Source organism: Callorhinus ursinus, unplaced genomic scaffold, assembly GCF_003265705.2.
Source record: "Callorhinus ursinus isolate GAN/ISIS: 27379988/994484 unplaced genomic scaffold, GSC_fseal_2.0 scaffold32, whole genome shotgun sequence".
NCBI lineage: Eukaryota > Metazoa > Chordata > Mammalia > Carnivora > Otariidae > Callorhinus > Callorhinus ursinus.
Window position 1 is genome coordinate 6,581,567 of NW_027397094.1, and position 26,989 is coordinate 6,608,555.

General features: G+C 50.6%; 1 protein-coding gene across 26 annotated transcripts in view; it reads right to left on the bottom strand.

The window, feature by feature from the left end:
- The window catches only part of SGMS1 (sphingomyelin synthase 1), a 266,979-nt gene that overhangs the window by 207,796 nt on the left and 32,194 nt on the right, over positions 1-26,989 (bottom strand). For 4 of the 26 annotated variants that reach the window (XM_073878946.1, XM_073878947.1, XM_073878944.1 and 1 more), the window contains exon 2: positions 26,798-26,891. The exons of 17 other annotated variants lie outside the window; for them this stretch is intronic. The gene's annotated coding sequence lies outside the window, so the exon portion shown is untranslated. Of the gene's footprint in view, positions 1-1,945; positions 2,390-18,259; positions 18,890-24,479; positions 25,395-26,797; positions 26,892-26,989 lie in introns of those variants that run through there. 5 more of the 26 variants (XR_012374283.1, XR_012374286.1, XR_012374285.1 and 2 more) reach the window with 4 other exon arrangements.

Consider the following 26,989-nt stretch of genomic DNA (forward strand, 5'->3'; position numbering starts at 1 on the left):
CCCAGATTGGCAAACTACACAACTTTTACCTGATTTCTGGCTTAGGACATTTGAAATTACCTCAACAAGGTAAGGCAGGTGGGTGGAAATGTTCATGCACAGCTCTTGGTTCCTGATTAGCAACATATTTCAACAGCCATTAGTTTAAAAAGAGCCAAAGGGAGGGCTGACGTAAGAAGAGAGAAAGATTTTGAAAGAGGATATGGGAAAAGTCACAGCATCCTTGCTATTCTTCTGGATGTCACGATCCAGAATTCTTGAGAAACTTGTGGCTCTATAAACGAATCTGGATGTTCTTTAGAATCCTGGTGAAGAAGGACGGGCGTTGAAGCACGTATGGAGTATGTGCAGAAGACAGCAGTAGATACCTCAGGAAAAATGATCAAGACCTCCCCAGGACACTGGAACTAAGAACCTCCAACAACGGTGAAAAAAGCCACCTTCCCTTGTGGGGGCTGTCCCCGGCAGACAGGGTCCTTACTAACACAGCATAAGAGACAGGTGACAGATGGATGGGGACCTCCCTCCCTTCAGCAAGAATCACAGCAAGAGTTGCCAGGTCACATAAGGCACAGACGAAAAAAGAGTGACATCAATGCAACCGACAAATTCCTCACCCGGCCCAGCCCTAAACGCCAGCCACTGTCACTCTGCCCCACGAGCAGTGGCCACGAAGCTATGGCAAAGGCCGGGAGGCAGCCAGGAGAGATCCACTCCAGGCCTGAGAGGCCCTGAAAGGCCTGCAGTCACGCTTGGAGCCACAGAGAATAGCAGGGACCTAGCAAGAAGCACAGAAGAGAGTAGGGGTCTCAGAGCACAGCTCGTGGGAGTTCAGAATCCTACACCGCGACTACAGCCCCAGCTGTCCGACCCCAGGCAAGTGAGCGGCTGTGGAAGCAGGGGTCACACTAACCAATTATGGTAGAAACACTATTTACAGGGCTGCAGAAAAAAATGAAAATAAGTCGCACTTCTGGCCACACTCAAGACAGAGAGAGACAGAACACCCACCTTGCGGTGACAGATGTGACAGATACACAATCACACAGCACACGTGTTAGTAAACACACAAGGCCAAGCTGTCCCATCTGTGCGTCGGGGAAAGACCATCCTGGGACACACCAAAACCTCATGAAAGACTGCCAATTCAGACAAGCAGGCTTAAACTAGTGAAACACTGAATGTTAGGGATTTTTAAGAAGCACCTTCTTTATTAAATTTTGAAATAGAGGTGGTAAACCCAAATGCCCGTGAAGCCAGGCATGGAAGGGAAATGGTTACAGAGGGCAGGTCTGCAAAACCAGCAGGTGCACGTCTCACCCGGGAAGGCAGCCCCCTCCCAGCCCCAGCCAGCGGCCGCCCCGGGAAACGGGGGGGGGGGGGGTTCAGCAGCCGGCTGCCGTGGCTCCTGGGCGGACCCCGAGCTGGTGCCAGGGCCGCCCCCCAGCACAGCCCAGTTAGAGAATCACAAAACCACTGAGCGCCTGGCCGCTCTTCTTTTAGGATTATGAAAGTCATATAACTGCATAAAACGTAGTTCCGAGGAGTTCCGAGGAATATAAATGAAGGAATGAAGTCTTTCCCTCCTACTCCCCTATTTGTTACCAGACTAGATCACTATGTATCTTTTCTAGACACACAAAATGTTCTAGGAGTTGCTTTTCTCACTCAACAATATGTCACAGACATCCTTCCACATGAGTACATTCAGATTGATCGATCGCTGGTTTGGGTTCGGGGTTTTTTGGTAGTTTCTGTTTTGTTTTGTTTTTTGGGGTTTTTTTTGTTTTTTTTTTTTTTGCCAAATGCAGAGTTAGAATACAAAATTTCAGGGCTGGTAGACGATGGGAGAGCCTCTCAGTCAATCCCTTTCACTCACCAGATGGGGTCCCCAGAGGTCCTAGACACATCTAGCCATACAGGAAAGAACTCTGCTACACCCCCCCCCCCCCCCCCCCCCCCCCCCACCCGGCCACGGGGCCAGGCCGGCAGGTGTCACCAGCATACTGCCATCATCTTTGCTTTCCAGAAGAGCGGAGCCAAAAGGCCAAGTTTCCCACTTGGCCGGTGAGGAGATACAATTAGCTTAGAGCAAAGTAATGGACTGTAATCAGAAAGACACTCACATCCAGCCACTTTATTTTTTAATTAGCAAATATCTAGAATCATTCTAAATCCATCCAGGTTACTAAATTAGGATTCATTAGCAGTCATATTCTACGTATTTCCAAAACATACTTGAAGTGGAGTTAACTCAGATTTTCATCAAGTTCACCCTCTTCCTGACTCGAGGCCTGAAAGAAACAGGGGCCGGCCCGCACGGGCAAGTCCAGGGCTGGGTCCAGTGGGATAAGGGAGGTGGCTGGAGCCTCTGCGTCCGAGACCACCCCTAGGAAAGGACACGTTTATTAAAAGGAAGAACTGCAAATTTCATATTTTAAAATATTAGTTCTGTTAGTGAGTCAAGGTACTGAAAAGCTAATTAAGTATTCAGACCTTCAGAAACTCCAGTTTAGCTCCCAGATATAGAAAGATCTCTCTATCTGAAGATATAAACTCCCTGGAGGCCAAAGCCTCCCTGCAGCTAACTTCTGAAACATTTTAGGAAACTTGACCTCAAATTAAAAACAGTATTTCAGCAAGGGCTACTTGGAGGCTTTGAGAAACTGCATTTCAGATAAACACGAACTGCGGAGGTAAGTTATTCTTTTATCCTATTAATATAATTGCTTTATAAAAGAAACGTCCAGGTGTTGTTTTTTTCTGATAGTCTTTATCTCAAATGGGAAGAACCATCTACCTCTTGGCAAGCTAGAACTGGAATATTCCAGATTGCTTCCCTTTTCCCTCCCTTCCATTCTTAAAAAAAGAAGATCCATCAGGAGTCTGCCCACCCTTGCTGCCCTGTCTCAGGTTCTCAGCAAATCTCAGAGAGACCGTGGCAATCACCTCTTGACTCCTTCTCTGCCACCAATCTTTCTCCTCTCCCACCTGTTCCCCACAAAACTGCCCGAGTGTTCTCAGTTACTCATTTGACAAATATTTGCAGAGCCCTTGCTAGGCAGGCAACAGGCACTGAGGGCCAAGCAGGGTGCACCACCGACTCCCCGCCCTCAGGACCACCCACCCGGGAGTGTTGTGGGAGAAGTGATCTGTGCCACGGGGAGAAAGCAAGCAGGCAGGGGAAGAGGGAGTGCTCAGGGCTTGGTTGTTCTGTCTAAGCGGTCGGCCAAGGTCTCATTTCCAAGGGGACATGTGAGCATGCTCTCAGGGAGGGAAGGCGACAAACGTGGCAGGGGCAGAGCGTTCCAGGTGAGGCGAGGACAACGGGTGCCCCCAGGAGCATGTGCCCGGGGGCCTGAGGGCAGCGGGGGCCAGAGTGGCCCCGCACAGTGCACAGAGGGACACTCTCAGTGGGGCAAGCAAAGAGGACTCTGGGCTCTCGTCGGGAGGGACGTGGGGACAGAGGGGGCGTGCACTAACTCCTTCCCAGAATCTCTCGGGAAGTTTACAGATCTTCAGTATCCTGCGAAAAATCAGTCAAGAAATAGGGGGAAGGGGTTATAATTCTCCTACTTGCTTAGCAATCAACAAGGTGAAGGTTAAGGTGAAGGCTGCTATTTTCACGAACTGGACCAGGGGCTCGGAGATGAGAAGCTGCCCAATCCAATCACCCAGGCTTGCTTGTAGCTGATACTGTGTGCTAAGTGTGTGTTCGGAGTCCCGTCTGCTGCCAATGCTGAGTCCCTCTTGCAAATAAAGTTAATACTAAGAAACTATACATAGCATGCTTGATATAAATTCTGACTCTGTGTGGTGCTGTTAATCTTGCTAGAAGATCCAAATGTTAACATCATGCAAACGCTACCAGATAATGTCCAGAAGCATTTTCCAGTGTTTGAATATTCCATATAAATAGTTCTCTGTAAACAGTACTAAACTTAGTGCTTCTCATTAAACATGTTTGTAAATATTCATAATAATGAGCTAAAGAGTAACAAGAATGTTGGAAGTATTTTAAGATAGAGTAAATCAATTAGCTTTTGTGCTAGATACATTTTAAATGCTGTAAAAATTTTTAATAAAAAGAGGAAATTTCTAAGAGGGAAATAAATGTGCTTTAACAGAAGAAATGCAAAGAAAAGATGTAAATGTCGTAGAAATCACACCCTGGTCTAAAATCCGAACCAGGGGGAGAAGAGAAAAAAATTTAAAAAAAAAAAAACACTTCAACAGCAAAACCAAATGAAGGCAACCAGAAAAATAATTTCACTGTTAAAAAAAAGGCAGTGAGTTTCTATGAGCTTCGGGAGCCCAAATGTTTTCTAACAAGCAGTAAGCAGGCCTGCCAGTTGCTCTGGAGACGCTATCTTCATCCTCCAAGGCCATTCACTGTACAAACAACAGAAACCAGGGCCTCTGCTCAGCAGAGAAGCCACGGGGACCTGCCTCCCCACTGCAGGCCAACTGACACGGGCAGACAGACTGACACGGGCAGACAGAGGGAGGGAGAGCATGGAAGCTGGTGGCTTTCGAGGTTACAGAAGTCATCAGCATAGCCTTACTAAGCCAATCCCCTTACCCTTCCTTGTACAATGCTCACAGCCACGCTGAGACACAGGTACTATCCTCACCCCCTCCCATCCTCCAAACGAGGAAACTGAGTCACAGAGAAATCACGTACTCATCACACAGCTACTAAGTGGTGGAGTGAGAGCCAACCGTGGACACTGGCTCTGGATCCTCACTAGCAGCCATCAGACTTTCCTGCCTCTGTGCTTCTTCAACTGGACCCGAAGCCTTCTGAGTACAACTGGCGATTTCTACGTGCTGATGGTTCAGTGAACTCCCAATAACACCATCATCATCGTCATTACTGTTTATCTGCTTCTATGAAGGACACGGTATTAAAAGGCACCACATAAGCTTTCCCCCGACGCACTAAATCTAATTCCCAGGCTGGAACCTTCCCCATCGAATCCACAAAAAATAACCACGTTATCCAAGGCTGCTGACACTTCATACCTGCACTATCCCACATGAGCAACATGGAATGAGCCAAACACCATGACGGAAAAGAGCATCAGGCATCTTCTCTCCTTAACTGGAGAACTGGGCTCTGTTGGTGCTCAAGGACATGAAATTTTAAGGCTTTGCACCTAAGAATAGTCCCCACCTCGGTGTTAAGTACATACTGGTATGAAAACCGTCAAAGACTGTCCCACACCGGTCTGTTCGGACGACACCCAGAACCAGGAATTCTGAGCGGAAAGAGACCAGGATGCTGAGGGAAAGTGGTGAACACAACACCGCAGGGGAGACATCACACATCCAAGAGCCGTTACTGAAACTCTACAGGTTGGACCAGAAACACCCCCAATCCTGTTTCACTTGCCATACATGATCTTTTACTTCAACTTGCCTTTGCCTCTTGAAGCAACATCGGTACCCAGACCACCGACCGTCCCCCCCACACAGCCCACCCCCACTCCGCTGCGGTCTCGCATTGTCTGTGTGTGGCCGCATCTGCAATCCCATCCACAGAGGCAGCCACCTGCACTGACACCCAGGCCGCTTTGGGAGGGAAGGAGAAAAGGAGAAAGCAGGGAATTCAGCCCCGGCCCCCACCCGCCTATCCCTGAATACGGGAGATCTAGGAGACCTGTACTAGAAATAACCCCACTTCACTGGTAAGGATACTGAGCCCAGAGAAGGTTAAGTAGCCTGTCCAAGGTCGTACAGGACTGAGCGTGAACTGCTGCCCTGTACTCTCAGGCTATGACCATCGGATTTTAGCGGGTCGTCTCGCCAGGCAGAGCCTGCCTGAAGAGCACAGGAAATAGCTCCACCCGCAGGGAAGAAGCAGGCTCCTCGTGGAGTGAGCTCTGGGCGGACAGCACCGCCCCGAGCGGGTGTTTACCAGCACGCAGGAGCCAGAACATATACTGTGCGTGTCCCGTCACTTACAAGTGCCCACCATCAAAATCCATTCTCTCCCGTGTCCAACCGTAAGAAACGTCACGTCAACTATGGAAACGGAGAGAAGCTTCTGCTCCTTAAACCTCTTACAACAAGGAAAGGTGTCGAAGGGGAAGAAAGCGGTGACAAGAACCCACGCGGGAAGCTGGCTTCCTAGTGGGGCCTTCGCTCCTTCCCCCGAGCTGTGATGCGCGCCCAGACTCACTCGGAGGCAGGCACACGTTGTGTGCACGTGCTGCTGTGTGTCTTTTCTGACTCTGGCAACACAACTGCCAGGTCCTCACGCCAGGCACTGAGGACGCAAGGAGGGCAGGTCAGTCCGATCAGCAGAGAGAAGCCCCCTGCGCACGTTCCTGGCAGCCCGGCCCTTCCGGCAAGGGAGCGACGGCAGGGACCCGAAGAGCGGCACTGCCCGCGACCGAGCAATCCCATTCCCCCGACACCACGCAGTCCTTTCAGGGCATTTCCGTCCCCTCTTCGCGTCTTGTTATTCACTTGTTACTCAAGCAGAGTCCCTCAGCGCCAAGGCGAAGCAGAGGTTCGTAATTTTAGCGCTTCTGTTGGGCAGACATAAAGTTTTAAATCCATAGGCTAAGAACCAGTTAACCAGTACAGTCGAGACGGATAAAACAGAACGAGGAGACAAAAGACCCGCCTTCTGAACCTTGAACTAGTTATGTGACCTCAGGCAAATCAGACTTTCTCCGGGTCTGTTTCTTCACCGGGGCCACGGCCTGTGGGTGCATCCGGTGCACTGGGCACCCGTCAAGCACTCTGCACATACCGGCTCCTGATGATCCCACAATGCTGTGCGGTAGGTATCACCACCCGCACCTCACAGCGGAGAAAACCGAGGCCTGAAGTTAAACATCTGGCCTCAAATGGCAGAGCGAGAAGACAACGCAGGCCATGTGGGTCCAGCATGTGCTGCACCAGCAGAGGGCCTCTGGGATTCCTCCCGGCTTCACCCTCCACGAGTCCCGGATTCTAGGAATGAGCTGTGCTCCGTGGGTCCCATTCGTACCAGGTTTTTGTAGCTGCTCAGTACCCTTCACGAGTAACAGAGCCTTAATCTTCGAACACGGGAAGATTTAAAGCAGCCACCAAAAACACTGACTTTAATAAAAGGTCACCCTGAAGTGAGCTAAAAATGCATTCGGTGTTTCAAATGCTCCTTGACTATCCCACTCTCGGTTAACGTACGAAGAACTAAGTTATTAGCTAAATTGAAAGGTGGATTGATGCAAGTCGGAGGAAGGTTTTGCTTTTGGAACAACTGAGACTAGAAATATGCCCACAGCCAGTTTCAAGGCTCACTGACGGCCGATGGACCTCTCCCCACCGGGGACCCCGGGAAGTTTACCTTCCACTCTACTCCCAGACAAAACAGGGAAGGAGAGCCTGCAGAGAGCTCCTGGAGAGCCTGTCTTCATCTGGGTTCAGAACATTTCACAGAAAGGACGAGCTAAAATCTGAGACTCTGGCACAGAGTGTGAAAAACCCACCCTAGTTCACGTGCATTTCTTTTTTACAGATCACATTTGCGGCCCACCCTTTCTTCTTTCAAAGTCTCTCCCTGATCCAACTCAACCCTCATCCAAATGCATGAATGAAACGACCACTTTCGAGATCAGAGATTCTAGGGCTCCACTGCGCACAAAGTTGAGCTGTCTCGTTAAAATGCAGATTCCTGGCCTCTCACCCATCTGTTATGGTTCAGTGAGTCCGGTATGAGACTCAGGAAGCTCCATTTCTGATACACACTCCCCCCCCCTTACACACCTGCATGTGCACACGCCCCCACCTCCGCCCGGGGCCCCTCCCCCTCCCACTTCCCACGCTCCACACCGAGCAGAGGCCACAAGAGCAAAATCACAGCCTAGAGGATGGCCCCATCCCGCCTAGGAACAGGTGCATCTGCCCACGGTTCCCAGCGCTCCACCCTCGAAGCTCTGATCCGGTCAGTGCGGCGGCCCTCGTTGGGGGGAGCTCCAGTTCTTCCCGTCCCCCAGGAAACCTCAGTAGCTACGTTCCCCCCTCCCAGTATCAGGGCGATAAGTCTGCGGGGCCGGTGGAGGCCCCCTGGCCATCGCTGCGTCTGAACACTCATTCCCCATCATTCTCCGGCATGCCCGTACATGGTGCCTGCAGGAAGGCCTTCCATCCACAGGCTAGGTGGCTCCACGGCCACTGCAGTGATCGTCATTCAGCGAGAGCAAGGTACGACAAAAGAGACCTCTATAAAACACCGAGACACTGAAAACCAACTTAAATCGTCTTGCATAAGAGGCTCTTTTTATGGAGCTGACTTCCTATGCCATCTGTCCCATAGTGACCGGGGATTCGGTTCCCAGGATCCGCGGGCGCAGGGTTTCTGATTACACTCGCATCTGCTTCGGAGCGAAGGTGCTGACAGCCCGCCTCCAACTGCCACCAGCGGCACCGCTGACAGGTCCCGGGGCTCTCGCGCTAGCCCCGAAACCCTGGGCCTGCCAGCAGGAGGGCCACAGGAGGCTGAGGGGTCAGCCCGAAACACCCAGGGCCCTGTGAGACTCTGGGCCTCAGGCCAAGTGCGAGAACCTGTGGTCCAACCAGACATCAAAATGCACCACACAAGACCCCTGCACCCACACACCTTCCTGCTCTTGTCGCTTGAGCCCAAACCCGAGTGCTTACAACAGCCTGGACAGGGCATTTAGAATGCTGGCTTTCCTGAACCCAGGGAACAGCATGCAGTTAGAGACCCACGCAGGGAGAAAGGATCTGGCACCGTGTGAAACAGACAACACACACCAGCAGGAAGAGAGCAGTGTGTAAGTCAGGGCCGGGCTCACTTCTGGGCAGAAGGGCACGCACACCTCTAGAGGGCTGGGAAAGGTCTACTTCTTAACCTGGGAGGTGGAAACCCGGATCTACTTGGTGATGGTGAATTTCTGTTCTACGTACTCTAATGGAAGAGCACCATTTTTCTAAGCGCTAAATAGGGCTTTACAGCAAGCCCGATGCTCTGCCGATACTCTTGGGGCCTGCCCGTCCCCGGGCACCTGGCTCATGGCGGGCGGGGGAGGGGTTAGCGCACTACCTTCTTCTTGCCCTCGATGGACTTTCGACAGTGTTTACCCTTTACAGCTTTCCCTAGCTTTCCGGTAAATAAGCATGGTGCTTACGTACTGTTGCCCTACCCTTCTCTCCTCTCCGAAATGAGCACTGAAGGGCAGCAACTGTCCCACTCAGTACCCGTGGGCTTAGCGCAGGGCCTGGCACTCAGCAGACACAGGAGGTGTCTATAGGACACACGAAAACAAGAGTCATCCTCTAAAAACCGTGCCATAAGAAGACGCGTAAGACCCCGTGTCCCACGCCATCCACGCGGACGCCGGGCAATATGGCAGCAGCAAAGCCGATGGCCATGTCATCTGCTGCAGGGCAGCATGGCCTTGCCCCACATCTGCTGGCGACCGACAGGCCGCACGCGTCAGGCTGGAGATGAGAAAGGCCTCTTCAACGCTGCCAGGTATGTTGCATCAAAGATACACCTGGAAGGGCGCCTGGGGGGCTCAGTCGTTAAGCATCTCCCTTCGGCTCAGGTCATGATCCCGGGGTCCTGGGATCGAGCCCCGCATCGGGCTCCCTGCTCCGCAGGAAGCCTGCTTCTCCCTCTCCCACTCCCCCTGCTCGTGCTCTCTCTCTCGCTGTGTCTCTCTCTGTCAAATAAATAAAATCTTTAAAAAAAAAAAAATAAAAAGATAAACCTGGATAAGCAGCAGTTCAGGGCGTGGGTTTGGGCGTCAGGCATAAGCCGATTACCATCTCAGCTCTACCACTGACCAAGCAAGTAACGCCGTGAACGCCTCGTTCTGCTAGCAGGTGCCATGTGCTGGGAACAGCACCTGACTCTGGAGCCTGGAGCTGGCCTCGCCGACTCTGTCTTCTTCCTCTTCCTCTGGGAGGGATGCAGGAGTTAACCCGCCACAGTGTCCAGCACCTTGTCTCCACGTTGGGGTTTCCTCGTCCACGGGTGGGTGCTGGTGGGATGGGAGCCCACCCGTCACAGATGCTGAGAGGAAGCCGGGATGTCCCCCCGCGCCCCCCGATCCGCCGGCACCCAGTATGTGCGCACGTCCCCGAGGCTGCCACCAACAGATGCTCCCACCCAGGGCTCTGAATCTGCAGCAAGTGACACAAAGGGCCAGACAGAGCAGGCGGCCACCGAGTGACACGGAGAGGTCTGTCCAGCCGGGCCGGGCTGCCACCAGCAGGCGCATCCTCACTGGGGTGTCCACAGCATGGTGGTGGCTCTCCTCCCATGGTACGGTCTTTGCTCGGGTTCTGACCACCCAGCCTCCTTTGGTAACTGCTGGATATTTTTCCAACAAATGCTTTTTCTGCTCAAGCTCTTATTTGCAACCAAGACCACATGGACCGAGGCTGGAAAATTCTGACAACCTCGGGCTTTCGGAAGTGTAAGAGGAAGACAAAAATAAAACATCAAAAGCAGCTAAACCAGAGAAGTGATAGCTCAGAAAATGAGACTGAGCAAAGATTCACACTGCAGAAGTGGTGTTCCACACGTCTGCCTGGTCTTTCTTCTCTTACCCTGACCTTTCCGACAGCACCCTCATTTCTGCAAATAGACACTTCCTCTGTTCGCTTGACCCAGCGGAGGACATTACAACCAGAAAACAGATCGATTTTCTTTGTGCTACTCTGTCGACAGCTTCTTCTGTTCTCGAATTTCTCTCTGATTCTTGGAAACCAGAAGACCGTGGATTACTAGACTGACTCCTTAGCATTCACGGCAGTTTAACCAACGTTTATTAAAGGTCCACTGCGTGCGAGCCATTTGTAGCTTGAAGTCGTAAGAGACAGAGAGAGTACAATTCAAATCCAACTGACCCATCTGCAATTCAGGCTTGGGAATTTCATTTCTAAATGTAAAACACCCAGGTGATTATGTTGTGAGTATTCTGGGTTCTACACAATATACTCCAGTAGCACAAAACCAAGAGGCTCTGCAAGATGGCCTGCAAGCCAGAAGCAAACCGCACACAGGTTCTTTTTGGCGTTAAGGCTTTCAATCAGTTCCTTAAAACTCTGGATTTCTATTAGGGTTGGAAGACCTGGCTCCCCACCCCCCATGCAGGCCACCGTATGGTGACACAGGGCATGTTCCAGCAGCATCTGCTCTTGGGTAAGGGTCACGCGGCTCTCCAATGGGTCACAGGGCCCAGGCTCTGCGATCGTTTAATATCCAACCTACTTCACCGATGTGTCACCTGCCTGGACCCCAGAGGCACTCGACTTTGGGATTCCTGCTTCAGATGCATCATAAAGCGGGCTTTAAAAAACAGACGCACACACACTTATTTCATATGCTCCCAAGTTTCCTTTTTCCACAGGGAAGAAACAGGGGAAGAGATCCTTTCCCACTTCAGTCAAGCATTCCCTGAACCTTAGACTTTCCAGAAATATTTAATGTTTAAACTACAGTATCTCCTGGTCCATCGTTACATTGTGTATTTAAATGTTTGCCTTCAGGAAATCATGAAACGGCCGTTGCGTCTCCCCGCCCTCGTCGCGCTGCCACCTGTCGGGCGTGCGAAGGGGACCAGGGACGTGGGTCCAGCTCACTTGGGAACACGTTGCACGCAAGATCATTCAGATGCTTTTTGCCTTGACCATCATGTTCCCAGTGACGTTCGAGCATCTTCATTTCAGGAGCAAAAAGCATCTGGTACTGTGAGAACAATATTTTTAAACAGCAATATATACATATTTCTATTTCCTCCAAATGTCCTTTTCCTCCCATTAAAAGGAAGCAGATGAAATTCCTCACACCTTTTGTTATTACGTGGCCCCAAAAAGAGCCTGAAGGTAATGCTGCTCGGTCACTCTCGGTGAATGCTCGACCAAAGGAAGGAGTGCGCGAAGGAGCAAACACACCCAAGGACAGAATACCAGTACTTGTGAGCCAGAGGACCTACGAGGACCCTTCCCCGTCTACACCCCAGAGTCCCAGGCTGCTGCCCCCCCTTCACAGTGGCCAGGTCACACCACCGCCCCCGACCCCACCACGTCCACCCCATTTGCAATTCCCAGCCATGCTTCCTGACCGCTACTGAGAAAACATCGACGCACGACCTCCCATCTGCACTCCCGGCTGCCCCTCCCGTACATGAGTAAGGGAACCGAATCTACCAAGCGCTGAGGCGGAGTCTCTCTGTCTGGGGACAAGAAAGTGCAGCCGGAGACAGCTGCAGACGCAGCAGTGACGTGAATGGGAAGTCTGGGTGTCTGGGCTCGCTCTCAGGGTTTTCTGCTGACCTAGGAACGCAGGGCTCCGTTTCTTAAAACAGTTTTACACTGGCAAAGGCCTGCAAACTGTTAGCCTCTGGGGAAAGATGCCAGGAAAACCAGAGTTTATAAGGTGATGTAACTTCCCCCCGGTCACAGCCAAGAAGCCGGAATTTATACCCAGGCCCGTCTAGGGCTCTTGCACACCACTCACCAACAACAACTGAACAGCCCACACAGGAAAATCAGAGAGAAACTATCACTGCCGTGCATTCTGTAGACGTTCTGACCCCGACATCATCTCTTTAACTAGCAACAGAAATGCGCTAGGCGTCCCTCAGCCGGCTAACCACGTCGTGTTGGGGCAATTCAGGTTTGAGGGCAAGGACCACCTCTTCTAGGCTCACATCCCTTCTTCTAGTCAAAATGAAGTAACTCCTGAAACTACGACCATGGGATCAGCTTCATAAGCAAGGATGCTAGGATACTGTATACACGGGGTTTCCCAAATACGAGAGGAATCAAAGTTCAGTGGGACCCTTTCCACCGCTTATACCCCCAACATTCTCACATACTGGAACAAAAGGGTCAAAATGCACAACACCCTGCCCATAAAATGACAGAATTCACCAGATTCAAGGGTTCTGGGCAGTATGTTGAAGGTGTAAATGGGGGGGGGGGGTGGAGACAGGTGACAGAAGGGACCCTCAACCAGAGCATCACAGTCACCTGCTCTGCATACTGGGTGTCTGCAAAGAAAAAATACACACATACACACACACACACGCACGCGCACACGCACACACATGCGCACACACACGCGCACACGCACACACGTGCGCACACACGCGCGCGCACGCACACATACATTTAATGAGCAAGTTCCATTGCTAAAACCAAGACTGTGACCTTGCCAAAATTAGTAGGAAACACAGTATTGCAGAGAATGTCCACTTGTTTGTTAATTTTTTAAACGAAATATAAACAAGTTGTGGATGTCTGCCAGTTGGAAAGAGATCTTTTTTGTTCTGCTTTTCTGCCCTTTCTGCATAAGCTCTTGTCCTACCCCCCCTCACTCTCCTCTCTTGGTGTACAGGTTAGGGGAATGAACCACAGGACCTGCCTCCATCATTAAAGCAGAACGCAGCCCAGAGCCTGGAACACTAACCGAGAACCTTCCAGAAAACTTTCCTGAAAGCCCCTCCCCAGTGAGCACCACTGCAGGCAGCACCACGCTCGGGCTCCAGGGCCCACACCCGACCCCGAAAGTGATGGCAAATACATTTCCAGTGCCTTCTGAAGGCCTTTTCTAAGTTCAACAGGAAACCAAACGAAAAATAAAGCAAAGCAGTATAACCGTTCATCTCAAAAACCACGCGCTTCTGATCTTCCCAGGGCTATTTGGCTCCCAGGGCCCCAGCCCCATTCCGCCTCCCCGCCGAGCACCACCCTCCACTAGAGCACCATCTCAGGAGCATCACACTTCCCACGTTGGAGACCAGGGGACCCCCAGAGGCCACGTGGGAGCTGGTAACCCCCCCAACCAGCCAGCACTCTCACTGGGCCCCAGCTTCTGACCGAGAGACGCCCCACAAGAAGGTGGGGGACGGACATGCTAAAGCAGCTCATCCACAGGTGAGACCCCAGCCCCGTTATGGACTCAACAGCGAATCTCTCAGTGTTACAACAGTGGCCCCCCCAAAAGGCACCAGATACCGGGGTCTTGCATGAGAAGCCAGCAACCTCTGAAACCCCTCACCAAAGACGCTGATGTCAGAGCCTCTCAGCCTCCCCCTGTCCCTCTCTCCTTCCAGTGGCCACCACAGCTGCAGCCGGAGGAACACACGCCTTTGAGCAGAATCGCCGAATTCCATAAATGCCACCCTTTCTTCTCCTCCCCCTCCGAGAGCAGGGGGTGTCCCACAATGGACAGAATATTTCATTCACGCTCTGTCTGAAGAGCAATTTTTTCCACGGCGAGGCAACGAAGTGGTTAAAACTCTCAACCCGACGAGGGGGCCTATTCAGGGCAATCTGAAATCACAAATGACAAAGCTGGGGTCTGTCTCATATAGGTTCGGAGTCACAGAATCAGCAAGCTCAGAAATGTAACTCTTCCTTTGGCAGCATCACTGTTCCTGGCATCACCCGCTTACACCGTAGGGCACGCATGTGATGACTACAAACTGTAATCGACACACGCGAAGTGCAACATCACCTTGGCCATTTACATGATGGTTGCCACATAATCTAAATCACCTGCAAACTGTAAATGTCTGATTTCCTCCCACACTCTTTTCTAGCAATCTACGAAGAACGGCACAGAGCTAGGGCGTCATGCCCTGGGAGCAAGCTAGCTCTGGCCGAGACCTGAAACCGTGTTTTCTGCAAAGAATGCTTGTAGTTCTGCTTTTAATTAAAAATAAATAAGTAAATTTAACTTAATTTAAGAAAAGGTTTATTTTCCTTTGCTGACCCTCAGAATTTAAAAAAGTCTTTCGGAAGCCTTAGGGTGCTTCGGTGAAGCTGAGGGTAAGCAAGGAAATATTCCGCTCGCACTTGGGCAGGAGGTTGGAAGGCAGACGTCGTGGCAGAGGCACCAGCTCTAACCATCCACGAGGCTGACAGAACTCGGGGAAACCTCGCCCGCTCGCTGGTCAGCTCTCCTGTCATCGTGGGCAGGGGTGCCCTCAGCCCCACAAGCTCTGCTCCCTGCCCGAGTCACAGACACAGCTCCAAGAATTCCCTCGCTCCCGGACACTCGAAGAGACAAGGAGACGGCCTAGGAGGGACAAGGACACAGAGGAGGAGAGGGGGTGCTGGCGGCACAGAGAGGGTCCCTCCCTAACCTGCAGGAATCCACAAGCATTCACAGTTGCTGTTTTTACACCCTCGGCAAACAAGCAGGCATCTCTGCAGGACCGGGCTTCCCATTCTTTGTAGCTCCACCTCAAGACCAAAACAAGAAGGGCCCCGAGATGGTCGGTGGCTTTAAGAACAAGAGTAAGAGACTTTCCAAACTTCGGAAGTCTATGAATCTCACTTCCTCCAAGGGTTACAGAGCAATCACAAGTCGGTGCTTTTAAGGAGAAAGCAGTCTCTGGTTTTGCACGCAGCCCTCCCTGGAGAGAAGTGAGCGTCTTGGGGAAGATTCCAGGCGGTCAGCACAGGGGTTCCCTTCGTCGGGGGGGGCGGGGGGGGGAGGTCAGCGGGGGCAGAAGGGCCGTTACCGCCCAGAGCCTCCCCTGACGCCCCCGGGGCCAGGAGCCAGGAGCGACCGTTGGGTTATCAGGTGCTGCCATCCACGGCTGGGGGGTGGAGGGGGAGTGCTCCACAGAGGACACGTCCAACACGCAGGGAGGACACAAAGCAGCCACGTGTCACCACAAGGGCCCCATCTTGAAATAATCCCAGGTCATCGGCCTCTCTTAAAAGAGCCACACTACACTGCCCTCCTAAAAACTGCTTAATTTCACCAGACACCTGCTCTCAGAATTCAGGTTCCTTTTTTACCAGAGTTTTGGAGGCCCCCCTGACAATCTTGAGTGTGAGCGTTCTGTTGAAGCATTTACTAGGGATCGCAATCACAAATACAGCCTCCCTCTCCAGGCCGTGTTTCTGTCCAGTCTGGCCAGCGGGAGTGCCCTTTGTGGGTGGTCAAGGACAAACAGCATTAAAGCCTATTATTCTGCTCTCTATGTAAGAAGGCTTAACGTGTCAGCTGCATTTTAATCTAAGGATTATGCGCTTACGCTCGGAAAATTCCTTTTAGAAACATCAATAAAGATCTTTCTTTTTTTTAAGGATTCTTATTTTTTGTCTCAAAGCCTATTTATTTATAAGTTGACTGGTACTTTATATCTGAGACAAAAGCCTTTGCTAAGAGAGGAGGCAGCTACTGCAGAGTTACCAGCAAAGCCGGGGTCTCTGCTGAGACCATCTAAATATACATCACGCCTTAAAAATAAAAAAACGCCAGGGAAGGCTCGCCACTCCTGGCTGGTGAGCAAACACCAACCCTACCAGCCCTGCCCTGGAGTTTGGTAAGACTTCACACTGACTTCCTGTTAAAGACAGAGAAATGAACACACAGTCCATCTGCTTCCTAAAACCCCCAAACAAGAACAATTAATGCTTTTTAAAGCATAAAGCCACAGGGACAGAGACAACAGGAGAGGTTAAAAGTTTAGACTGTTCAGAGCTGGAGGGCAAACAGACGTTGGCAACAGACTTGGCAGACGCAAGAGCCCAAATCTTCCAACTGGGGAAGCCTCGTTCTCAAGCATGAGCAGACATTCAGGGATCACCAGGCACACAGAGCAAGTATCTAACATGAAAGCCAGAAACGGGAGGGGCAAGAAAGCAACATAACAGAAATTAAATTATGCAGGGGGAAATAAAAAAGCTTCAAAAAGAAGGAAAAACCAGAGGATTAATCCCCTCAAAGAACTAAGAGAAAATACTCTGTTCTGAAATCACAAGATTCTGCAAAACAGAAGCATCCAGAGAACAGCCACCAGGAGAAACAGAGCAGTCAGAAAATAAAACCAGAAAACATGAAAATATTAACAGAAGAGGAGAAAGTGAAGTTGAGAAAATACTCTGTGAAAGAAAAAAAAAAGAATGGGAGCAAAGCCAAGGTAGCTGCAGGACAGGTGAGCCCGCACTGATGGGAACGTCGGAGGGAAAGAACAGAGAAGGCAAGGGGAGGTCATTAATGACTTGGAGAGAATTTCTAAAAACGAAGGACGTGAGCTTCCAGCCTGAAGGTGCCCATGGGGATCTCAGCACAATAAATGAAAAGAGGCCCTCCCCACCAAGGAACGTTCTCACGACATTTCAGAACACTGAAGATAAAGAGAAGAACGAAGAGTCCGAGAGAAAAGGAAAAGTCAGCCCGACAAGGGGCCGGGCATCAGAAGGTGTGAGGCTTTTCTCCATCTGCACCGGAAGCCAGAGGACAAGGCACCAGCCCTCCCCACTCTGGGGTTCGCAGACGTCAAGGCGGGACTTCCACACCCAGCCAGACCGTCAACTAAATACGAATGTGACATTCTCAGACTCAAAATGACTCCGAGGTCTTACCTGCCGCATGTAATTTGTTAGGAAGGTTCCAGAAGATGTGGTCCGCCACAACAAGGGAGTAAACGGAGAAAGGAGAGAACGTGAAGTGAGGGAAAAGCCAGTCCAGGAGGAGGATCCAAGAAACCCCGGAGTGGGGTTGAAGGAAGAGCCCGTGTGGAGCCGTGGTGCCCAGCAGGCCTGAAGGGGCAGCTGTCTGGATCTCACTGGGCACAAGCCTCCAGCAGAGACTCTGTCCACAAGATAAAACTGAAATCCCTCAAGTCTTAAGATACTGGGAGCAGGTTCACATTCACAAATTAGTGATCAGTACACACATTTTTTAAAACAAGACAATTATGAGGGCGCCTGGGTGGCTCCATCAGTTGAGCATCCAACTCTTGGTTTCGGCTCAAGTCATGATCTCAGGGTCATGAGACTGAGCCCCACACTGGGCTCCGTGCTCAGCGGACAGTCTGCTTGAGATTCTCTCCCTCTGCCCCTCCCCCTCTTAAAAAAAATTTTTTTTTTAATTTAAAAACACAAGACAGTGATTAAATCCAAGAAAAACAAAACCTATGTGCAGGAAAGTTCAAGTAACGCACATACACCACACAGAAGTCTTGCCTCACCCGCGGGGGGCGTGTTCCAAGACCCCAGCAGGTGCCTGAAAGCTCAGACAGCGCTGACCTCTAGACATCCCGTGTGTTCTCCCACACAGGCACAGCTAGGGTAAGGTGTGATTTCTAAATCAGGCACAGTGAGAGATTAACAAGAAGAACTCATACTAAAGTGGAACAATTATAACAGACTGTAATGAAAGTTAAGCGAGTGTGGTTTCTCTCTCTTTCTCTCAAAATACCTTGCTGTGCCGTACCCAGATTTCTGGTGATGCTGGGAGATGATAAAATGCCCGCGGGATGAGACGAAGTGAGGGGGTGACGCGGGTGCTGTGGCCAGGCGTTAGGTGACGACTGACCCCCTGACCTCTCCGAGGAGGATCATCTGCTTCTGGACTATGGCTGACCGCAGGTACAGGGGCCTTACCGTGAGCGAATCCGTGACTCCTGCCCACGTGGCAGAAGATAAATAAACACCACACAAGAGAGGGGGCGGGGGCAGAGCATCAGCATAAAGGGGACCCAAGGTGCTGTGGGACTATATAACCCTTTAAGAACCAAGCTGGTACAACTTTAGTAAAAAAGACACGAACCCAAAAGAGAGGAGTGGTGCAGCGTGCACTTAGTGTGTCAATCTTGTACCACCTGCCGGCTTACAAGGTACCTTCCCATGTGTCTAATCCCTTTTACCAAACTCTGCAAGTCAGGTTGAAGGGAGTCAAGTAACTTGACCAAAGCGACACAGAGGGACAAGGTGGCAGAGGTGGGGGCAGAAAGAGCGCGTGCACAGTGGGTTCACGGTTTATGGTTCAGCCGCTGTGAACGGTGTGGGTGAGGGTCTAGAGGGGGATGAGCCGGTCAGATTTTGGACCTCAGCAGTTCTCAAACTTGAGTGTGCCCAAGAATCGTCTGATGCTCCATTTACATGAGGTGTCCTGAGTAGTCGACGTCACAGAAGAAGTAGAATGGTGTCACCAGGGGAGAGGGGAGGAGGGTGGATGGGTACAGTTTCAGCTCTGCAAGATGAAGCCTTCTGGGGATCCGTCTCATGACAAAGTGAGTAATCTTAACATTACTGAACTGTATGCCCCAAAATGGTCAAGAGGGTAACTTCGATGTTATATGTTTGATTCAATTAAAACAGAAGCAGCATCAGGGCACCTGGGTGGCTCAGTCGGTGAAGCGTCTGCCTTTGGCTCAGGTCATGATCCCAGGGTCCTGGGATCGAGCCCCATGTCAGGCTCCCTGCTCGGTGGGGAGTCTGCTTATCCCTCCGCCTCTGCCCCTACCCCCCAACTCATGCTCTCTCTCTCAAATAAATAAATAAAATCTTAAAAAAAAAAAAAAAAAAAAAAGAATGTCTACCCCTGACCACCAGGCCATGCTGATGCCCCTGTTCTGGGAACCAATTTTAAGAACCACCGTTCTGCTTCAAGGGTTCCAAGTCCCTAGCCGGGGAAACTAAGAGCACAAGAGGAGAAGACTGGGGGAGGTTATGCACCTGGACATGGCACACTTGGAGAGTCCTCAGGGGACTCCATCCCCCAAGCAGCTGGAGCGCCGCTGGCTGGCCCAGCCCCCACCCATGGCGGTTAGACTGTGTGTGAGTGGTACAAGCAAGCCTGTGGTCACTCCACCACGCACGGGCTCGGCCACAGTGGGGTCATGGCGTTGTTGAGAATCCTAAGTAGGATAATCATCACAAGAATCTTCTGTTGTTGACATTCAGGAAACAGGGCTGACCGGGATTTCCCACCTATAAAAACGGGTCAAGTCAAGACAGTGAAGAAACTACTAATATTTAATCCCAGACTACTCAGCACGGCAAAAAGCTCCCAAGGAACTGAGAACAAAGTAAGCAGGACTAAATCTCAGAACCTATTATGATTCCCACAAGCATTTGGCAAACCGAGGGTCGTTTCTACAGAATTAGCAGCTAATCCCTTTATTCTCTGAACAGGGTTGGGTTCTTTGGACTATAAGTGTCACTGTAAAACCAGGTGTTGGAATCAATACTCAAAACAGCACCTCCTTCATCTCAAGAGACAACAGAAGGCAGCGTGTTCAGACACAGGAGGTAACTGGAGGGCTCAAAGCTTTAATTCCCGAAGACATCCATATGGTAAACAACTTCTTGTCAACAGAAACCCAAACTGAAGACAAAGGCACAGTTCAGACAGATCTGTCCATTCAAGAACTATCTGAGCGCCTCCCACACACCGGGCAGCGAGCAGCAGGGTGGGCACAGGCCCAGGCCACGGCGCGGCCAAGCTGGCCACGAAGCCAGCTCTGGAAATTTCGAGCAGCACTGTGTTTCTCCAAAAGCCCCTGCAGGGAGCCTCCAAACTGCAGGCCCCACCACGTTTTCCCTTGCGTGCACAGCTACGTCTTTGGGGTGTATTACAGATTACCTTCCACGTTCTCCCTTGTGTGCACAGCTATGTCTTTGGGGTGTATTACAGATTACCTACCACGTTCTCCCTTGTGTGCACAGCTACGTCTTTGGGGTGTATTACAGATTACCCACCACGTTCTCCCTTGCTTGCACAGCTACGTCTTTGGGGTGTATTACAGATTACCCACCACATTCTCCCTTGCGTGCACAGCTACGTCCTTGGGGTGTATTACAGATTACCCACCACGTTCTCCCTTGCGTGCACAGCTACGTCCTTGGGGTGTATTACAGATTACCCACAGCGATACTCTAGACTTCCAGTGTCTTGAGTCCACAGTACAAAGAAATTGTTGTCTTTGTCCTCAGAAAGCAGCATGACCCTCCTCAGACGTCTGGGTCATACCGAGGTCTGAGTCCCCGGGGCAAGCCTCCTTCAGGAAGTCAATCTGAGTAATTCCTCCACAAGACATTCTCAACACCGTGGGACGATCTTCTTCATGAAGAAACTGGTGAGGCGGCATTCTGGGGCGGCCCAAGCCTCTCCCCAACAGAAGCCATGTCTTCACCCCACGCTGCAGGGTCAAGTCACCTCCCGGCCACAGAAATCTTAGCTTCCTCTGAGGTCCTAATGCTGGATCTCATTAAACAATCAGCCAACATTTCCAGGGTGAGTGCCAACCCTGGACAGGGCTGACTCTCCCAAGCATGTTGCCTGCCACCGTGGGACACTTGGGAGCATGGATTTCCGCGTCGTGATGCTCCCAAAACACACCCGGGGGCACTCAGTGTAGGGGAAGCCGAAGACCAAACTGCACGTGAGCACATCAGCAATGCTTCCTGCACACTTAGGTACGTCCCAACAGCAGGCTACTGTTCTGGAACCAAGGAGAATTTCCCTCTCTCCTCCCTGGACTTATTATTACTCCAAACACCCCCACAATCCTTACAAAGACCAGTGTGGGCACAAGAAGTCAGGAGACCTGACAGCAGATGTCACCCTTACAGGTCACATGACTCTGGACTTCGGTGCCTCACCCATCACATGAAGACACTTCGCTGGCGGGGCTGGTTTTAAAGATTCACAAGGGATAGACTAGCATGTATCAGGCACTGTTCTAAGTGCCCAGCACATATCCATTAATTCAGCCCTTCCCAGAGCCCTCGCGGGTGGATACCTTCAACCCCATGGCACGGTTCAGGAGACTGGGGCACACAAGAGGTTAAGTAATGTGTCAAAATCGTCTGCGGCTAATAACCGAATCCATGCAACCTGGCCCCAGCATCCGGGTTCTTAATCACTTCTTCATCCCGCCTTCCTGATGCTCCTCTCAGGTCACACAAGAGAACACACCTAAAAATGCTTTGCAGGGGCGCCTGGGTGGCTCAGTCCTTGAGCGTCTGCCTTCGGCTCAGGTCATGATCCCGGGGTCCTGGGATCGAGCCCCGCATTGGGCTCCCTGCTCAGCGGGAAGCCTGCTTCTCCCTCTCCCACTCCCCCTGCTTGTGTTCCTGCTCTCGCTGTGTCTCTGTCAAATAAATAAATAAAATCTTTAAAAAAAATAATTTGCAAACATAAAGAGATGCATTAATTACTATTAGTGTTATTACTATGCCAGCACCCACCGACCCTGTGGGAAACCAGGCCGATTTCTGGAGGGAAGCATCCCGCACTGCCCTGACTCAGGCCTTCATCCTCAGCTGAACCAACACGCGGACCCCGGGTTCTCGGCACGAAGTGCGCGACCCTGTCAGGACAGGCCCTTGGCCCGGTCCCAGAGGATCCCTGGAAGAGTGTGGACCTGAAGCTGCTGCGGGGCCCCCGTCTGCAGCCCGAGAAGGCAGCCATCGAGGACCTTATGACATCATGTGGCTCCCCTGACGAGCCCTTCCGGAAGTGAGATCCGCCGCCGGCTGTCGGCTAGCTACCTGAGGCGTCAACAAGGCTTCTTTCACTGACAGACACTCTGATTGGGTTTTCTGTGGCTTGAAACCAAGAGAGTCATCCCGATACTCTTTCTAAACCACAACTCACTCTACCACGTGGTCCTCGTGTGCACATTAGCACTGACCCCTCTCCAGACGCAAAACCAGAGCCTGAGGAAGTCAACCTTAATGAGCTGGCCTTGACAAATTAAATGCCCCTGAGGCTGGAGTTCGGGGTGAAAGAGCTCCCTCTTAGAAGGTTAGAAGATCCAGGTTTTCTAATGCCACAGATCAGGTGCTCTTCTCCTCAAATTTGTTTCAGAACCCTTTCTTTTTAGCCAAAGCAGCGAAGCCCACAGCTCCCAGTTTCGTGAGGAAAACAACGGTCGATCTTCTCAGTTCTCCCTGTTCATTTATCCCGAATTCTGCACCACTATAAAAAATGACTAAAACGAAGACCAGGACTGAATGTGTAAAAACATTTTAAACACAAAAGCGGAAAGTGAGAAAGGATACGTACCATTTCTTCCTCATAAAAAGGAGCTACACCTTCACTTTATGAATCTTGGCAACAAGACAAACCAGTGCGGGGTCTGGCCCCCAGTCGTGAAACTATGCCCCACCAGCTGGCGTCCGTCTCCGTGGCTCCCGCAGAGGGCCCCTGCTGGGAGGCTCTCATTTCGGGGGAAAGTGCCCTCACCAGATCGCCGACCCAGAAGGTGACAAGGAGCAACCCCCCCGAGGTCAGATGGCCCCTAAGGCAAGGAGTACACACTGCCAGGACTCCTTGCCTTTTCCCATCCTTACATTATTACACGCAGCTAACCAACTGTAACTACAACATCCAGATAAATGCTCGGTCTCACTTCACTTTCCTAAAGGATGTCTCGAGGCCGGACTGAGGCAATGCAGCCGCCATGGCTGACGAGGGTTTGTGGAGAGGAGTCAAGGGCATTTCCTTTCTGTCTGTCGGGGGACAGTCTGGGGTGACGACGGGGCAGTGACTCTCACCCATAACACATCTACGAGCACACATGAAAATGCTAACGGGGTTAAAACAATACTAAAAGTTTCACCTGTCTCCGTTCATGATGATGCCCTCTATGGCCTCCCATTAAGAAAAAACCAACTTTTACAACCTCACGAGAGCAAACAGATAAGCATGCCAACGGACACAGATGAATTTGTTATACCACATTCCAAACTTTACTACCTCGTATGCTGTTCTTTCTGTTGAGTTTTATGATTTATTATTCAAGTAGCCTGAGATGGGTGGTCTGCTTGTGCTTTGATGAGCACGTCAAAGGTCACGGCCCAATCCAGATACATGACCTTACATGGCTTTACATGCTGTGTCACCACATGGAAACAAGCAGGACTTTGAGACACACTTAGAGACACGGCCATATCTAAATAGATCATATACATTTGCCATACAACTGAAGTAACCATTATGTTATGGAAAGTGCTTATCAAATTTATAAAATTAAGAAATATAACCAACATACACTCATTTAAAACTGAAGATGTGGTCATTCCGTTTCCATTTCATGCTTCTGTTCTGATGCATAGAAAGCACAGTCCCGGGGTGGAGCTTCCAGCTCACAGGGGCCTCTGGTAAGTTCCACAAGGGCAGGAGCCTATGCGACTACTGCCAGCTCATTACCCCTGACACACAGTAGCTTCTCGGTCAGTATTTGTTGGATAAATAAAGGGATAAATAAAGGCATTCACATTAAAATTAATGGGCTCAGACTATTTCAAAACTACAGAGGTTATCACCACCGTGCCCTTGCTTTTATGAAGTAAAGCGCCGACGGCAAACATGCTAGGTCTTGCAGGCCACAGATCACTGCCGGAGCTACAGACCCTGGTCTCTTTCACAACCGTTCGATTCTGCTGTTGCAGCACAAAAGCAGTCACAGACGAACCATAAACAAATGAACATGACCGTGTTTGAATAAAACTTTGCTTACAGAAACCAAATTTAGCCATAACCACACCCAAATCCCACAGGAACCACTTCCACGCAATGAACATTCTATTCCCTAAAGGTTCGAAATCGGTGAGCTTGCCGAATTCAGCCAGACACATTTTACTGGGTCAAAAACTGGGCAATGCACATGTGCTTGTACTCCGCAGTGCCCATCCCCCCTTACTGAGCAACCCCCCCCCCCCCGCCCAGTTCCTGTCCTGTTATAGGCCCGGCCCAAACAAGCCTCTGCATCTACACGCTCAACTCTGCGGCACAGCTGGCTTCCAGGGGTGTGGCCCACACCCGCACCTGTGGGTCCATACCCACAGCACAGGTGCTCCAGAGCAAGCCCATGACTTTCCCCATCGAACATCTAATATCAGCACCTAATAAACTTTATTCACCAGCGGCCTGGTGTCTGATCTGTCCCCTCTGAGGGGGAAGTGGCAGAGGAGAGGGGGGAGAAAACGTGTTGTCAGCAGGGACCAAGGTGGAAAGGGACGTGCTGAGCCCCAGGAAGAGCAGCAGGAATCACTGCAGGACTGAGAAACCACACAGGCTCTCCCAGCCGTGCCTCCACCTTCTGTCTGCCCCTGGATTCCTCTTTCATGGACAGCAGAAGCTGGACACCCAGGACGGCCTCCACGGTAGCCATGGGGATAAAACCCCGCGTAATCCTCATTTCTGCCAGGGCAACCCCCGCCCCCAGCCCCGCAGAAACTACCTGCATCTAATAGAATGAAGAGACTGGTTTATTCTCACACAATGTGACACTCCATAGCAATGAAAATGAACAATCTGTAACTATCTGCAACAATATGGGATAAGCTAATACACTGTTGAATGAGAAAAGCCAGGCACAAAACAGTACGATCTGCATTATATACGACACGCACACTCTCTCTCTCTCACACACACACACACACACACACACAAAGAACAACAGACAATATGAAATTATGCTCTTAGAAGTCAAGAGCGTGGCTACCCATGGAGCGAGGTGGTGTGTAGGGTCCAGATGGGGGCATGAGGCTGTGGTGGAAATGTTCTGCTTCTTGATCCGGGTGCTGGTCACAGGGGAGTGCTCGGTTTCTGAAATTATACTGACCTGTATATGTAACAAGACTGCACTGTCTGTGTGCATACCCTAGTTCAACAGACAGAGAGAAAAAAACATTACCCCAGGGGCAGAGAGCGAACTGAAGCCCCCACACGGGGCCCCAGACGCCTTTCTCTTCTCAATCTGTCAAAGCCTTTTTGCCTCAAGTGGAGTCCCATTTTTTTCCTCCTCTTCATCATCTTTTCAAAGCCTAACCAGAGGCCAAAAAGCAAAAAAACCAAACTAGATCATTCTGAGAGCCCTACAACTCCAGTCACAGCTCCTTCGGAATGCTGGGGTCTTTCCAAGAAACTTCACGGCTCTCGCTAACTTTGTGTTCTAAATAAAACACAAGAATCTTAAGAAGCCTCCACTGCCCTATAAGGCTCACTTATAAACAAACTTCGTCTAAAATCATGCTCTAAACAGGCAACTGGAGCTCATAAACATCTATGAAGAAATGCTTGGACTCCCAGGGCCCAGTGAGAGAGAGCCCATCAACATGCAGCAGAGGGCAGCCCTTGGGACAGCACACAGCTACGCAGAACCACCGAGTGGTAGCAAGTGACTGTGTGGTCGTGACGCGTCACCATCTACACCTCTAATCACAGCAGAACACACCTGCAGGATTTGATGGGAGTTTCAATTCGAGTAGTCAAATCATGGTGCTGAGAATCACTGTGAATGTCTTGAACATTGGTTTCAACACAGTAACCTCAACTTGACATGACTGCATATCCCTGGCACATTCTCTTGGGAGTTCAGGCTCAAAACTCCGTGAAGATCTTCGATCCCATTCAACAACAGCAACTAGTCTACTTGTGAAAGCCGCAGGGACACCAGCCTCAGGAGCGCAGACAGGCAGAGCACGCGGAACAAGGAAAACACGGCCATCCTCTCGTGCAGGGCACATGGGCAAGTGCAAATCCCAATCCTTTATGTGCAGACTGTTCTCACACCAAACAGGTTCACACTGCCTGTCTGTCCTTTAAATAAATCACTGCTTAAAGATTTTTGAAAACCTGACTTCATTTACTTCGGCTATGAAAGGATCATAAATCCAAAATTACACCTTTCAATAGGAAATTATAACCGTGTTTAATTAAATGATTCTACGTTGCATAGTTTATGAATGTTCTAAAATGCCTCTCAAGGGAAAATATCCTTATTTTTAGAAGCTACATCCGAAAGAATTTAGGATAAAATGTCATGATGCCTACAACTTACTTTTACTTTACCATGCTTCAGCAGGAAAATGTACAAGCCCTCAAACACACACACACACACACACACACACACACACACGCACAGACACACACACACAATATGGCAAAATGCTAACAAGTGTTAAATGTAGGCGGTGGATACATAGGAACTCACTGCACATTCTTCTAACTCTTCCATATGTCTGAAAATTTTAGGATAAAAAGTGCAGAGAAATCCTTACACACCTCTCAAGCGGATGGCCGTCTTCTTTCTCCTAATGAAAAGCGAATGGCTAAATATGCCCAGGGGCGCATTCAAGGCCGTTCATGCTCCCTCACCCTGCAAGCAGAAGCAAAACAACATATTACCACCAAGGATTTTTATTAAATTAAAGCTATTTCAGTTGAGCAAATGTTCTTCATTTATGACAAACCTCT